Source organism: Equus przewalskii, chromosome 15 (genome assembly GCF_037783145.1).
Source record: "Equus przewalskii isolate Varuska chromosome 15, EquPr2, whole genome shotgun sequence".
Taxonomy (NCBI): Eukaryota; Metazoa; Chordata; class Mammalia; order Perissodactyla; family Equidae; genus Equus; species Equus przewalskii.
Window position 1 is genome coordinate 31,058,764 of NC_091845.1, and position 16,513 is coordinate 31,075,276.

At 36.5% G+C, this 16,513-nt stretch overlaps 1 long non-coding RNA gene across 1 annotated transcript; it reads right to left on the reverse strand.

The window, feature by feature from the left end:
- Window positions 1-952: 952 nt before the first annotated feature.
- LOC139076147 (uncharacterized) lies at window positions 953-16,420 on the reverse strand. Its single transcript, XR_011527440.1, has 3 exons — window positions 16,230-16,420; window positions 2,236-2,291; window positions 953-1,184 (listed from the first exon to the last, which is right to left on the reverse strand). It is a non-coding gene; the product is annotated as an uncharacterized lncRNA (long non-coding RNA).
- Window positions 16,421-16,513: the final 93 nt, after the last annotated feature.

The following is a 16,513-nucleotide window of genomic DNA, read 5'->3' on the forward strand; positions in this document are numbered from 1 at the left end:
ACCACATTCATGCTTTATAGAGAAACTATCAAAATACGTCACACTTTGAGCCTGATACTGTGATTGGATGGGACTACTGAGTTCTCTCTCTTGGCTATGGAATGAGTATATTTTGCATGTGGGGGAAAGGAATATTTGTGATCAAGAGGGTGAATTATGGTAGATTATATTGTATTAGGGTTAAGAACACTTGGTGCTTCTCCCTGAGGGGTGATTATATATCCCTGTCCACTGACATCAGGCTTTGCCATATGACTTCCTTTGGCCAATAAAATGTGAGAAGCCACATAGTAGAAGTAGAAGCTTTAACAGCCATTGCATGGTTCTACTATATTCTTCATTTTCCTTTATCATAAAACTGGCAATGCTCCAGGTAGGGGCTGCTCGCTTAGCATGGGCTCCAGAAGGCGGACAACGTCAAACTGAGCTGCAGCTAACCAATGTAAGAAATGTTACAAGATCAGAAAATAAACTTTGGCTGTTTTAAGATTCTGAGATTTTGGAATTTTTTTGTTACAGCACCATAAATAGCCTCCACTAACTAAAACAATGACTATTTTACAATTATTTCTGACCTTTTGATTCTTTAAATACATGTAATGAGGTCATAACATACCAAAAAAACCACTGTTTCCTTAATTAGACTTACTTTCAAAGTCTAAAAAATTAGAAAAAGACTTCTTTTTAGTCAAGGCCTGGCATAATTCTTATCTACCAATCTAAATCTACATAAACTAGTATCACCTTTCCCACTTAAAGATCTGTAAAGTTCTAACATCTGAATAAATGATGCTATTATCCCAATATTCAACTAGAGAACTTGCAGTTTCCAATATACCCAATCATTTAAAATTTACATAATAATGTACAAGCCCTGTATACTATACATATTTGCATGTTTTCCCAAATTAAAATAATTTGTTATAGATAAAAAGTAAAAATGCACCCATGGAGTTTCTTATATAGGAATAGTTTTTAATATCATACACTAACTATTTTTTATACACCAAAGAATCTTCTAAATTAAAGCCATTCAGATCTCAGCATGTTGCAACTAAGTTCAACTACTTGAAACAAAAAGAGGAAATAGGTTACCTATAGCAATCTACATTTTGGTTGAATATGGCAACAAAAGGAAGTGGCTTGTTAAAGCAGCAACAGCATATTTATTGGTATATTCCAACCTGAAATGAAAATTATAATGTGTATATTTCATATTTTCTTGGATTAACATTATTTATGACAATACCTAGATGTTCTTCTATATTGACAAGTTTACCTAAGATTATATGTTATAATTTTTTTTAAATCATAATTCCAACACTAGTCCTACTGCTTATAAACAGGATTACTTTCTGGCAAACTAACAAACAGTTCCCTAAACAAGTACATAAACAGAAAACAAAGCTAAAAAAATCTCTCTGCAGATTTATTTTCTATTTAGTGTTTACATTTTAGCCTAATGGAATTAGAAGGAATATAATTGTGAAAAAATATAACAAATGGAATAAACCCAAACAAGCCAACCAAGGAGATAAACAAATGGGGCAAGGAAGTGGGGAGAGAAAACCAAAAAGCTAAAACAATTCAATAAGTATTAAATAACTTTATTCGAATCCCATATCAGGAGAGTGGCAGATTCCCTAAGCAATATTACACAGAAATTAAATTTTTGTTCTATAGAAATGAGCCCTATTTTTAATAGAACCATTTAACTACCTAAATATAGCTAAAATTAATTTTAATTTAGCTGAGTGCATTATACATGATTATTCATTTGAAAGATTATCTTTAGCAACCTGTCAGGCCAACAGAGAAAGAGCAGGACTGGGAAGAGACCAATGACAACAGTGGACAGTACCGATGCCTGTGCATTTCCAACCATGTCCCCCAGCAAATACAGCATAGCATCACTCACTTGAACTTCTTAGGATCTAAATTATAAAATATTTTTAAAATAATCTTGCTTTGTAATTTTAGATATATAAAATAAAGCTAGTGGATGACAGCAGCAGCCAAAAAGACATATGATTTTGTTTTGAGTAAATGTTTCAACACTCAGCATATTAAGTGTAAATGGTACATCTTTCACTCTGCACTGTCATCCCTATGCTCACATCCACATTTACAAATTTCATCCATTCTACACAAGATGTCACCTCCTCCAAGAAAGCCCAACTTATACCTCTTTAATGGCCTTTGCAGAATAGTATAGGCACCTTATCATGGGTTTACCTTTTACCGTATGACTGAGCAAGTTGTTTATCTTCTCTCCACCCCAGTCTGCATGTCTGTAAAATAGGGATTAAATTAACACCTAGCTCTTAGGATTGTTGTGAGGATTACGAGAAAGAATACACATGAGGCACTTAGAATAGGCCCTGACACACACATTAAATTCTCAGTTAATTTTAGTTCTTTTAATTATAGAGAAGCAGAAGATAAACTGAGCTATTGACTATTATATCTCACAGCTAACACATTGCTTGGCACCTAGCAGTTCTCAAATATCCACTTTTGAATGCATAAAGAACTCTTCCTTGAGAAGTACTTCTAATGAGAGACTGAGAGCAGGAAAAGCCAGCAGAGGAGTTCAAGGTGGAGGTGAGCAGTAACAGTTTTTAAAACTGCAGGCGATTCAAACAGTGTGAGAACTAGGGGGAAAAAGGCCCTGGGTTGTATGGTCAATACGTTAAAGTAACCTGTTTCCCCTGGGGATTATATTAGGGATTTTTTAGGAAAAATGGGTCATAGTAATAAAATATAAACAGACCCTAAATTTCTGGTTAACTTTGATTGATGAAAACAAATTTTAAATCAGAGAAGAGTAGCAAATTTATACAACTATAAAGTGTTGTTGTGTAATAAACATGGCTAGTATACACTTTAAATATACCTAAGACCGTTTTTTAAGTGCCTTCAAAAAGTTCGTAAACATAGTCTTTTCAAGAAAGGTCATCTTAACCAAATTATCAGTGAAGAACCCTTTATCTTGTGTGTTTGCTTTGAGGTTTTCTCCATTTTTCAAGGCCTTTTCAATCAATTAAGGTATATTTAAAGACTATGATTATGTTTATATGCGTACATATGTATTATGCATGCACTATAAGCACATACATGGAAGTCTACAAACAGAAAAAAGCATCCTTTCTATTAACTTATCACAAACACACAGAGATGTTACATATCAGAAGACCATGCAAGATGAGTATCCTGGAGTCCCTTCTACTGCCTTTCACCCTCTTCTTTTGTCTTTTTTGTGGTCTTTTCTATCCCTCTGAACTCTCTCCATGGTCACAGCTCCATTTTAGAAGAGTAACTCAAGAAGAATAAATAGCTCATTCTAAATTCCACTCATGCTTCCATCCTGGTGGTCATGGCAGGTCCTTATCCTATGTCAATATAGGGCAGGTGGAAATTCTTCAGATTCCTCAGATTGGACCTTTTATGAGACAAACAAACTTTTCTCTTTATATTATTAACTAACTATATACCCATTGGAGCCCAGATGCTTTTGGTCAGTGGAGTTAGACAACTTCCCTCTTGGTATGTCAATTTGGATTAGGACTAGATGTTTTGGAGTATAGGAGTACAGTAAATTCCTTTATATTGTATCTATTTGCATCCTTTGCCCTGGGGCCAAGAGCCTTCCAGGAGAAAAATAATTAAACTCCATCCACAATTGAGGTTGAGATATACCTAACTGACAGAGAATTGGGGGCCATAACGGAAGTCAGATTTTAGGAGGGGATTTGCCAGAAAAGAATTCACCATAAGGAAAGAATATACAATGAGTTAGACCAGTTAAAGCACCTGAAATGATTGGAGAATATTGGTTATGGGTATGGCAAACAGCCAAACTTGTCCCAACACAATCACCTTAGTGGAATAAGTCTGTGAGAATGTGTATGTGTATGCATTTCTGAAATTACAGTACTTTGGAGTTCCGTCAATTTCACTGTGGGGCTCTCTTGACCCCCAACACCTTTTCTTACCTTGAAAAGACATCTTTGCCTGGGTGAATAAATAAAGACCTATACCGAAAAATCAGCATCAACAGTGATGGTGGCAGGCAGTTTAAGTGGTACTCATGAGAAGAGAATGTGGGTGACTCTAATGAAATAGTTCTACTTGGGGCCTTTGCTTCAAAGTTAAGGCTTGACTCACTTTAGCATTTGAGTGAAAAAGCTTTATTGGTAACCAATGAACACTGGGACTCAAGTAACTTTCTAGAAGACTCCCTACCTCCAATTCTGGCAATGGAGTGGAATTTACAATAAGCATTCTATTTGCTTCCTAAGAATGAAAACACAGAATTGTAGATTTATTGATGTTAATGTCCACCAGCCAAAGAACATCAAGAACATACCAGTAGTTGAAGAAGTTGGGTTCATTGCTTGTTGCCACAAGGGAAAAAACACACCACTGAGGAACCATGGGTACCTCAGTAAGAGGATTTTAGAGCTCATTATAGGATTTGGGCTTATGTTAGCTGATTTTGGAGAGAGTATAGGGAAGTACAGCTTTGCTCTGGATTGAATCCTGTCAGGAAGCAGGGGTAATTTAGCAATTGGGAATATTAATAAATCTTATCTATATGACAGGAGGAATGAAGTAAAGCTTAGCTATAATTGGTAAAGAAAGAGCAGTCATTCATATTAGCCAGGATAGGAAAATGTTTGGTCACTTTTGTGGTTTAGACATTGTTCATGTTTTTGCCTGTATTCAGACATACTATGGAGTGGTTTTGTTTTTGCCTTGATCTACGCAGTCACAGAGTAGCCTTGTCTGATGTTGATATTCTGTGAAATTTTCCATGTGAAACAACAACCACCACCACCTGCCAAGGCCTAATTGTGAGGGGTAGGCCAGCTCCCAGATGTCACTTTTTTATTGGTGACAACATTAGCTAAAGTAGTTACATTCTAATTTCAACAACTTCAAATATGGCAGATATTCATTGACAATAGTAACAATAGTGGCAACCAAACAGAATCTTTCATTAAAATGTTGGGTCTGAGGAAAAATGCAGCCAAGTAATCACTTCCAAAGTGACTCCTAGATACCTAGTATCTCCTTAAAGATCCTAGGAAATACCTGGGCATCCAATAACATTTTGGACTTCCTGTGCCTATGCAGCTGGGGTCTGAGAGAATCCAAGAGTAGTGTGAAACCTGAAATAATCATCAAATGGGTGGTGACCCCTATGACATCTGGATTAAACATATGCACATTGAACCATTTAAAGAATGTTAGAGAACCTTTCTTTCATATTAAATTTATCATAGTTAGAATAAAAAAAAATTGGTTTCTAAAAAATCATTTGCATGATGATGCTATAGTGGACATCTGCTTTTGGCTGCCCAACATTCATTCTCCTCTTTCCTTGTAAGAGGACCCAGAGTTTCCTTTGGGAAACAATCCCTCCCCATTCCCAGTCAATCAACATATCTCATCTCCTTGGTTTCAATGACTGGTTTAAAAATAGACACAATCCAGCCTTAAGCCAATTACGATGCACATTTATCTGACCATAGTGATTGGTGCAGAAATAGGCATATGACCTCAGTTGAGGCAAACAAAGGTGAACTTCAGAACTTTGGCTCAAAATGCTCTACTTGGTGATATAAAGATATGAGATTGAGAATGCTGCAGCCATTTTGTGAGCCCAAAGAGAGCCAGCCTAGCTAGGAACTGAGTAGAGGAAGGAGTATGAAGAAAGAAATCTTGGCAATGCTTTTCGAGGTCTGGATACAACTGGATCTACTCTGGGTTGCTAAGTTGTATGAACTAATAAATAATCAACCATTTATTGTTTGAGCCAGCTTCAGTTTAGTACTCAATCACTTTAAACACAAAGAGTGCTGGTAGAACAAACATACAAGTTAATAACTTCTGATTTGGAAAACTTACTCAAATAAAGTAAAATTTCTATTATACAAAACACTAATATAATATCAAAATAATAATGTGATCACCAAATCCATTCAAACAGCATCAAGGTCCAAAACTTTGGATGCCGTGATCTGTTTTATGTTTGTTTTTTAACATTATGATCTAATTCCTTAGTAAAACCATCTTCATAAAAAGGTACTGATGCAATTTCCTTCCCAATGCTAACAATGATTGAATTACTTTTAAAAGTATATCATAATCTGTTTTATAAAACAGTAAAATAGACTATTTTTAAACTGTATTTAAGGTTTTTTGACAAAGTATGAAAAAGATAAGTTTCCTGAGAGAATTTATAATAACAAATTTTATCGTCTGTCCTTTTGATTTTCAGATTAACCTCTTGCATAATTTTGACCCTTCAAAAGTTCTTGCACTAAGCTTTTTATTTTTACCTTCAATTGTAAATTTCCCCATAGTTTTACAAAACGATGACAGAGGAATGTGCCTTTAAAGGTCAGCACATACATTTCTATACCTAATACTTTAACAAAAAAAGCCATTAGGAGCCTATATAATGAGTCATTAATAATCAAGCAAATCACATTAATTTAAGGCTCTGATACAAAAGATTTTATCTTGTTTTTGTTCTTATTTTTGGAAAAAAAGTATATTATGATTGTACCCTTCAAAAGAGCCTGCATACAAAAATTTTATTCAAGAATATCAAATTAAATTTCAAATAATCCCACAGGAAAATGTAATGAGTCCACATGCTAGCTTATCTATGAATTACACATTGTCTTTCATTAAAATGGATCATATACTTCTCCTCCTGTCTAAGTATAATCCTTCTGTCTGTACTTTAAGTCTCATTCACTTCCTTTTCAGGGATCTCAGAATGAGTATTCTTTCTCTTGCCTGTATCTTCAAAATCCAAGTCTCTCCCATTAGGAACAAATAATAATTAAAAAGTCTCTGTAAACTGCCTAACATTCTAGCTATTAAAGTTTCTTTACTCTCTCTCAATATCAAGTTTCTTGAGTGTTGCCTTCATTTGCTGTCACACTTTCTTACCTTGCTAAACACTCCTTAATGTACTGGAATCTGGCTTCTACATGAATGCCTCGACAAAAGTAGTAATCTGACAGAGATCATTGCTGACTTCTGTGTTACTTTTCAAGCTTCATCTTGTCTGACATCTTAGAAGCACAGACATTTGCCTACCTATCCTCTTTCTTGAAAGACTCTTTTACACCATTGGTACAAGAGTCACCAAATACATGTGGTCTTTCTCCTACCTTTTTGGCTGCTCCCTTTATCCAACTCTTACATGCCACTTCTGCCCAAGCCTTTGTGGGGGCCTGGAATTGGCCACCCCAAGATATGTCTTTGGCATGAGGATTGTTTGGGGATGGTTACTTTTAATAAACTGCAGACAGGAAAGGAACTCTGAGAAGCAGAGTTTACTTACCCTTTGTAAGAGACATTTACATTGTAAAGGAAATCTCCATCTGTAAGGGTGTCTCCCTCTCTGTACCAGGAAGAAGGGGGGATGACCTTATCTCTAGAAACTCTCATCAATGCAGAAGGCAAGGACTTAAATCTGCATAATAATCTTATTCCTGTTTCCTGTGCTTGTCTGGTAACCTCCTGTAACTGACTCCCCCCAACATCCTCCTTTGTCTTTAGCTGAATATGATATTTAAGGTGGTGGCTTCAGCCATTTTGGTGAGTTGCTCAGCTTGCCTGAGCCTCTCCCATGTATACATGCTATAAAGCTTTGTTTAATTTTCTCCTGTTATTCTGTCTCACGTGAATTTAATTCCTTCTCCAGCCAGAAGAACCCACAGTGGGTACAGGAAATGTCTTCCTCCCCTACACCTTCTTTTCTTCTTACTCTGTACAGTCTCTCTAGTTTTCCTCCTCCAGTATCTCCAAATCTTTAACTATCATCTATATTTTGATAACTCAATTCTATATCTCTTACCTATCCTGGGCTTTAGAACCATACACTGAAATGCCTATTCAATAGCTCCTATTGTATGTACCATAGGCATGTCAAATTTAATCCATCTGGATTTAACTCATAATCTGCTCTTCCTCATAAATGACTTCACCATGCACCCATTTATCTGAGTAATTAACTATGACATAATACTTGAATCCTCCCTTTTCCTTATCTCTCAAATCCAATCAACCACCAAGCAGGGCCTTGTGAGTCAAGCCTTTGTCTTAGCAGCAATAAGAAATCACTGAATGGCATTAAGTAGTGGAGGGACAAGATCACATTTGTATATTAGGAAGATTAACTACATTATGGAAGATGGAGTAGATGTAATCACAGGAAATTACTTTGACCTGAACTGAGGTAGAAGTCACAGAGGGAAAGGTACTTTAATGGATGTTCCATGTCAAATATAAAAATAAACACGTTGAGAAGAGTGTTTTTTTTTAAACCAAGTGTTAAACTAAATATACTAGAAATAAATTTTTCTTCCTGCTACATCATCCCTTTAGAAAATCTGTTCTCTTACAGCCCTGTTTACACTCTATAACCTTGTACCATCCCCTCTTTGCCCTATCCTCAGCTGATTGGATCACCTGTGGATATCTGACTTCAGAAAAACCTTACCATAGATGAGGTTAACCCAGTTAAGACCTTTTATACTAGGTGCATGGAACCGGGATAGCCCGTCTCTACTGGGTTCTGAAACTAATTTGCTTATTCTATTGAAACATTACAATGTTTGCATTTGGTGAGGAATTTTTGAGTACTATATACCCAAATAAAATCTCAGAGAAAATATAATATCAGAAAATGTGAAACAGTCTTTGAAAAGTTAATACCTTTTAATAAAACAATTGACTTGCTAGAAATCCTACAGAAATAATTTTTTTAAAATAGGGCAAAGATTTGAAGGGGGCAATGATGTTCACTACCAGGTTATTTACAATAGCAAAACATTGGATTAGATAGTCAAGAACAGAAGATTGCTACAGAATATACATAAAAACATTAACAATGCTTATTTCCGTATGGTGAAATTATAATGATTTTACTTTCCTTTAGATTTTTCAAGTTTTATGAATTAAGCATGTATGCCTTTTCTAATTAGAAGCAAATAAAAAATATTAATAGAAAAGTCTATTCACCATTTTAATTAGCCAAGGAATCAATCTCCACATCACAATAATGGGATAAACTGACATTATGTATCTCCAAAAGAGATGCATTACCTCACTTATGCAGTGTTTTTGGCCCTAAATGTTTAATTAAGTCATGAGGAAACAATTAGACGAATCCATATTGAGGGACATTCTTCAAAACCGGCCTGAACTCTCCAAAATGTCAATATCTTGAAAGACCTCAATTGTTCTAGATTAAAGGAGAGTAAAATGACATTACAACTAAATTTGAAGTATGATCCTTAATTGATCCTGTATGGTTAAAAAAAAAGAGAGAGAGAGAGCGAGAACTAGAGGAATCTGAATATAGACTGTATATCAGAATATATTATTGTTCAGCATTAAATTTCTTGAGTGTGATAATGACATTGAGGTAGGGTATACATGCAGTGTTAGGGTATATAATGGTCTGTAGGAGATTATCCTGTTCTTAGGAGGTACATGCTATTATACATGGATTTAGTGGTAAAGTGTCATACTGCTGCAACTTACCTTTAAATAATTCAGCTAAAATACATACATGCACAGACACACACACACACACCAGTGTTTTGCACACTGTTTCCAAGGAGCCTTTTTTAGACATTTTTTTCCCTAACTAGCTCTCCTTCCCCCATAAAATTTTTTTCAGTTGTGGTAAAAAACATAAAATTTGCCATCTTAAACATTTTTAAGTGTACAGTTCAGTACTGTTAAGTATATTCACACTCTTGTGCAATCAATCTCCAGAATTTTTTCATCTTACAAAGCTGAAACTCTGTACCCATTAAACAACAAATCCCATTTCTCCCCGACTCATCCACTCATTGCCTGGCAACCACCATTCTACCTTCCCATTCTATGATTTTGGCTGCTCTAGATACCTCATATAAGTGAACTCATACAGTATTTTTTCTTGGTGATTCGCTTATTTCACTTAGCATTATGTCCTCAACGTTCATCCATGTTGTGGCACGTGTCAGAATCTCCTTTCTTTTTAAGGGTGAATAATATTCCATTCTTTATATATGACACGTTTTGTTTATCCATTCATCCATCCTTGGACACTTGGGTTGCTTCCACCTTTTGACTATTGTGAATAATGCTTCTAAGAATATGGATGTACAAATATCTAAGAACTTGCTTTCAATTATTTTGGATGTGTACCCAGAAGTGGAATTGCTGCATCATATGGTAATCTATTTTAATTTTTTGAGGAACTGTCATACTGTTTTCCATAGCTGTTGCACCACTTTACATTGCCACCAACAGTGCCCAAGTGTTCCAATTTTTCCACATCCTCACCAACACTTGTTATTTTCTATGTTTATTATAGTAGCCATTGTAACAGGTGTGATGTGCTAGTTCATTGAGATTTTGATTTGCATTTATTTCCCTAATGATTAGAGATGCTGAACAATTTTTTGCATGCTTATTGGCCATTTGTATACCTTCTTTGGAGAAATGTCTACTCAAGTTCTTTGCCTATTTTTTAACCGGGTTGTTTTGTTGTTGTTGAATTGTAGAAGTTCTTTGTATATTCTGAATACATAAATTATCAGATATACAATTTACAAATATTTTTTCCCATTCCATAGGTTGCCTTTTCACTCTGTTGGTCATGTCCTTTGATACATGGAAGTTTTAAATTTTGATGTAGTCTAATTTGTCTTTTTTTGCTTTTGTTTCCTGTTCTTTTAGTTGCTATATCCAATAAATCATTGTCAAATCCAATGTCATGAGCTTTTGCCCTATGTTTTCTTCTAAAAGGTTTATAGTTTTAAGTTTTATGTTTAGGTCTTTGATCCATTTTGAGTCAATTTTTTAATATAGTATAAGGTACGACTCCAACATCATTCCTTTGCATGTGGATATCCAGTTTCCTATAGCCTCTTTATCACGAATCAGCACTGATTGGGTGTAGGTTAGGGATAGTTAGGTAGGAAAAACTTGCTACTTGGATCTAACTTAACTTTTTCTGACAAAATAAGAGCATTCATGTTATTTAAAAACAAACTTGTATTAAGTATCAACTTCATTTAATCTTTTCAAAGATATATCTTACAAATATGTTCATTTTTCTAAACCTAAGTGCTTGCTGTATAAAAGTGTTTTATTTAGAGAAGTACTCATACCTAAATGTACAACTACTAGAACAGTTTTTTTAATGAGAAAATGTTCAAATAGTAGCTAGTTTTGGAAATTTCAAGTTTATGAATAAAGTTTGAAGTATTTGGTCATCTAAAGGTACAGGCAGAAAATAGTCACTATAAACTCTCACAGATGGGAGAGAAAAAAAAATTTGAGGAGAAAATCTACAAACAGTAAAACCCTCAAAAACTTTCCTCATTCCACATGTTCTCAAAAAGAGAAGACATCCCTACTCTCAATTTGAAAGTCAAATGGATGACTCAGGTATCACTAATTTTTCTCAACTTGCTTAAAAGTTTTTAAATTATTCCATGAACTTGGCATTATTGCCATTCATAAAATTATTCCATAATGTGCAAAAAGAATAAAATAAACCTTACAAGTATTAAACAGTTCTAGATTACAAGGTACCAAAACAAATTCTGATCATCAGAATCATGTGATCTGATCATCAAACCAATATCTTTTTTCTCTTCTCATTATGCTGAATACTTCGATTATGAATTGCAACCAAAATATAAACTACAACTATATTGTAGTAAACATGTACATTCTTATTTCAAAAGAATACTATTTCTTGTCAAATTGATAATCATATCACAGAACTTGAATGACTACATTGTCATATAAAGACTCTGCCACCCTTTAAAAACCATTTCTAGTCTGTTCCATTTTAAATACCATCCAATATCCTTTAATAATATTAATACACCACCAAATTACTTTCTTTGTAGAACAAAGACAAGCACTTTAAAGCTTGCAAAGTGACTAATTCTTAACGTTGTCAAATTAAGTTAAGCAATTTAATGCAATTACTAAATGTACTGACTTCTTTAAAAATTGTAGCAATTAGAGAAACTATTTCACTACTTTTATAAGGTACATAAATAACTTGGTTCAAGCAAAGTTGTTTGGGCACGCTGGCTTTTTTTTGGCAGGGGTTGGGGGGAGAGGGGCGTTGCTGAATTCTGGTAGCCATTCTTGCAGTCAATGGCAAATCCAACTTGTTGGTCATAGCTTGCATTCAACCAAACCGAACAAGAGCATTTGATACTATAAAATCAGATCGCTTCCTAGCTCTGGTTTTGAGCTCACACTGTTAAAGTAGTGCACCTTCTTATTTTGCTTTATAGCCACGACTGTTAGTGTTAAGGGTAGTTTGCACTACAGAAAAAACAACTTTGATCTGAGTTGGGCCGCCTTTAGAATTTCCCATTGTCTGGACAGACCCTATACCATGCCTGCTAAAGAAAGTCCAACTATAAATCCCCGGAACTTGTTAGGAGTTAGGAGATGGCCCAATCCTTGGACAACTTGGCCTTGGACATTTATTTTCTCTCAAGGAAATAAGCAGATTGAAGTCAATGATACTAGTTCTTTCCAGCTTTAAATTGAATAAATGGGTGATGAAAACAAAAACATCTATGTAATGAGACTTACTTATATACTGTGATTAATCATTCCAACTCTGTAACTAGTTTTTCCATCAATAAATTGAGGTTATTAATTTATCCTTTTACCTTAATGTATTTTCACTTGCTTTCTTCTTCTTTTCTCAACACCAAAGCCTATGGCTGTCTTTTCCAAATATATTCATCCTTCGCCTCCTCTCTCCTTCATTCACTCATTAGTCAATTACTATTCTATTATACCAGGTACAAGGTTGAACTAGTATATTAGGCACTAGGGATTTAAGAGTAAACAAAACAGACATGGTCCTTACTCTCTCGAAATCTACAGTCTAACAGAGGTGGCCAATATTGCAAACACACATAAAATTTCAATAATTATTTCAACAATGCTAAGTACTAAGACACTATGAAAATCTATAAATAGGGGAATCTGATCAAGTCAGGGAGATCAAAGAAGGTGCCCCTGAGAAGGGGATCCTTGATATAAACTCTGTTTTTATAGGATAAGTAGGCCTTAACCAAGAAAGAAGGGAGCAAAAGTAATCTATGCAAGAGAACAGCACAAAGGCCCTATGGTGGAAGCAAACATGTTGAACATGAAGAACTGAAAGAAACCTCAATATTACGGAAATGAAGGGGGCTGCATAATGCACAATGAAGCTGGAGAGGAAGACAGGCTCCATAGTCATGAAAGGGTTAGAAGCAGCGGACTGATATGACTGGATTTGTGTTTGATAAAGATGACTCTGACTACAATGTGGAGATGGATTTGAAAGGGGGTCCATGTACTGTGGGAATTAGGAGACTATTATAGTAGTTCAGGAAGAGAAGATCATAGGTAAATCAGAGTACAGGCTACAGTGGAGGGAAGGTAGATGGATTTTAGAAGTATTATATAAAATGAATAGGTTTGGCTGATGGATTGGGTATGAGGAGTGTATTAGTTACCTATTGCTGTTTTAAAAAATTACCCTAAAACTTGGTATCTCATAATTTCTGTGGGTCAGGAATCAGGGTACAACTTAGCTGGGTGCCTATGACCCAGGCTCAGTCATAAGGCTGCCACTGAGGTGTTGATGAAGGATGCAGTCACCTCAAGGCTCGACCAGTGAAGGATTCACTTCCAAGCCCAGCCATGTGGCTGTTGACAGACCTCAAGTCCTCTTCACCTGTTGGTGGGAGACATGAGTTCCTTGCCATGGGAACCTCTCCAGGAGGCTAATCACAACATAGTAACTCGCTTCCTTCAGAGTGAGGATAGAGTTGGGGAGGGGAATCAGAGAGAGGGAGTAAAAGAAGGCAAGCAAGAAGGAAATCACAGTCTTTTTGTAACCTAATTTGGAAATGACCTCTCAGAACTTTTAACACATTGTATTCACCAGAAGTGAGTCACTAGGTCCAGTCCACACACAAGCAGAGATGATTACACAAAGGGCATGCAGACCAGAAGGTGATCATCATTGGAGGCCATTTTAGAGGCTGCCCACCACAGGGAGCAAGGAAGCAGGAGGCACTGAGGTATTAGTGAGATTGGGAAGGATGGAAAAGGCCCAGGTTTGGAGAAGTTTTGTTTTGGACACATTGAGTTTGAAAGGACAAGGTGCCTTTAATTCAATAAACAGATATGTGTTTATAAAATACCTACTCTGTGCCAGGTACTACTCTAGGAGATGGGATATACTCATGAACACAGGAAAAGTCCTTGAACTCATGGAATTTACCTTCTAATTGCTGAACACAGATGACAGACATTTAAACAAATAAATTCAGATAATGATAAGGGGTGGAGAAAGAAAATAACAGGACAAAGTTGTGAGTTTCTCTTCAGCTATGGTGTCAAAATATGCTTTTCAGAGACCCAAGTAGATTGTTGAAAGCCTTCAGATGTCCACTAGATTCCTCCTGTGCTCTCATTGTATTTTCCCCTCTCTTATAGGATTTATCGAAAACTGTATTACAGTGCAAGTCATTCTTTTGTGCTAGGTCAAAAAAATTCCACCACCTACCAAGATATCTACATCTACTCCCTGGAATGTGTGGATGTTTCCTTATTTGGGAAAAAGGTCTTTGCAGATGTGACTAAGTTAAGGATCTTGCAATAAGGAGACAACCTTGAATTATTCAAGTGGTCCCTAAATGCCATCACCATTGTCCTTGTAAGAGACACACAGAGAAGACACACAGAAGAGGAACAGGAAGTGTGACCATGGAGGCAGAGATTGGAGAAATGCAGCCACAAGTCAAGGAACGCCAACAGCCACCAGAAACTGGAAGAGGAAAAGAGCAGATTCTCTTCTAAAGCCTCCAAAGGGAGTGCCACTGACACCCTGATTTTGGAGTTCTGGCCTCCAGGACTATGAGAGAATACACTTCTGTTGTTTTGAGCGACCCAGTATGTGGTAATTTTTTACAACAGCCACAGGAAACTAATATACCCGTTCAATGTTATTCCCTAGCACTGGACTCATGGCATTCATTACATGTTGTAATTATTTGTTTGTTCCCTTTTTTATTGTGTTTCATTCCATTAATATTCAAGTTCCTTGAAGATGGGGACTTCCCTGTACACCTTGCTCTTGGCATAGTGTTTAGAAAATATTGCATTCCTAGGAATTATGTGTTAAATGAATGAATGGATAAATGTCCCCCATTAGATAACAAGTCTTGTAAGTCAGAGACCATGTCTATAGACCATAATTCCCAAGCTCGCAGCACAGAGCCTTGCCAAAAACTATTGTTGAACTTGGTTTGAGCTATAAGAATCAGGAAGTCTGGATTCTGGATATTGTACTGCAACTTACAGCTACGTGATAGCCCCACCTCTATCTTGTACACATCTAGTATTAGATTTAGTATATTCAAGTAAGTTTGTTCTTATCTGCTCTTCTCAGCCCTGACAAGAAGAGCCAGATTGCATTCATTTTCTCATTCTGTACACGATCTACGATGCTTGGCATATTGTAGGAGCAACAATTATTTAAGACTTTTGGGTGAATTAGAGTAACATCAGGCTCAGCTATAACCAAAAGTCAACACTGCATCCTTGAATAAATTCCTAATCAACTCTGAACCTCAACATTCTCAGCTGAAAGAAGATTAACCCTTACCTCGCAGAGATATGAACCTGTGAAACTCTTAGCCTGTGATAGGGGCTCCATGAGTGATACCTGATTATTAATAATCCTATTCCACTGACCTAAGTCAGCTTTGAGTACAGCATCGGACAAGAGCTCCAAACCAGCACCATCACTTATTGGCCATGTGATCCTAGGCAAGCTATTTTACCTCTCTGAGCCACAGTTCCTTGGCCAAAAACTGACAGTAATCCTACCTTCTAAGAGCGGTTCTGACATAGAAACTAAATGAAGTAACCAAATAAACTTAGAGCGCTTGGCTCAATAACGCATGTAGTTATTTGAGCAAATAAACCTTGGCTTTTTAACGTGCGCGGTGATCTTGAGCAAACACTCCTACGTCCTTGGGGCTTCTGAAACAAGGAAAGGGAGGAGCAGCCCCTAATACTGACTCAATGAACCCAAGTTTGGAAACTTTCGAACCAAAGGCCACTTGAGGGTTCCAAGATTCCATGACTCTTCAGCAACCTACCAGTTATCAATGTTTACAAGCAAGAGAGACCAAGCCGACGTGACAGGTTTTTCAGAAGAGTCCAGCGTCTGTGGTATGTCTTAAACGAGGCTAAGTTTGGGCTTTTTCGCAGGTACAGGTGACGATCTAACGAAAGCTCCGGTCACAGGTCGGCGGTCCACTAACTCCCCGAGAGTGCCCGGGTTGCTTAGGCAACGCTGACGTCACCGCGTAGTCTCACGTGCCGATTGGCAGGAAGCTCATACAGCGCAACGCGCAGGCGCCTCGTGGGAGCCAATGGGTGC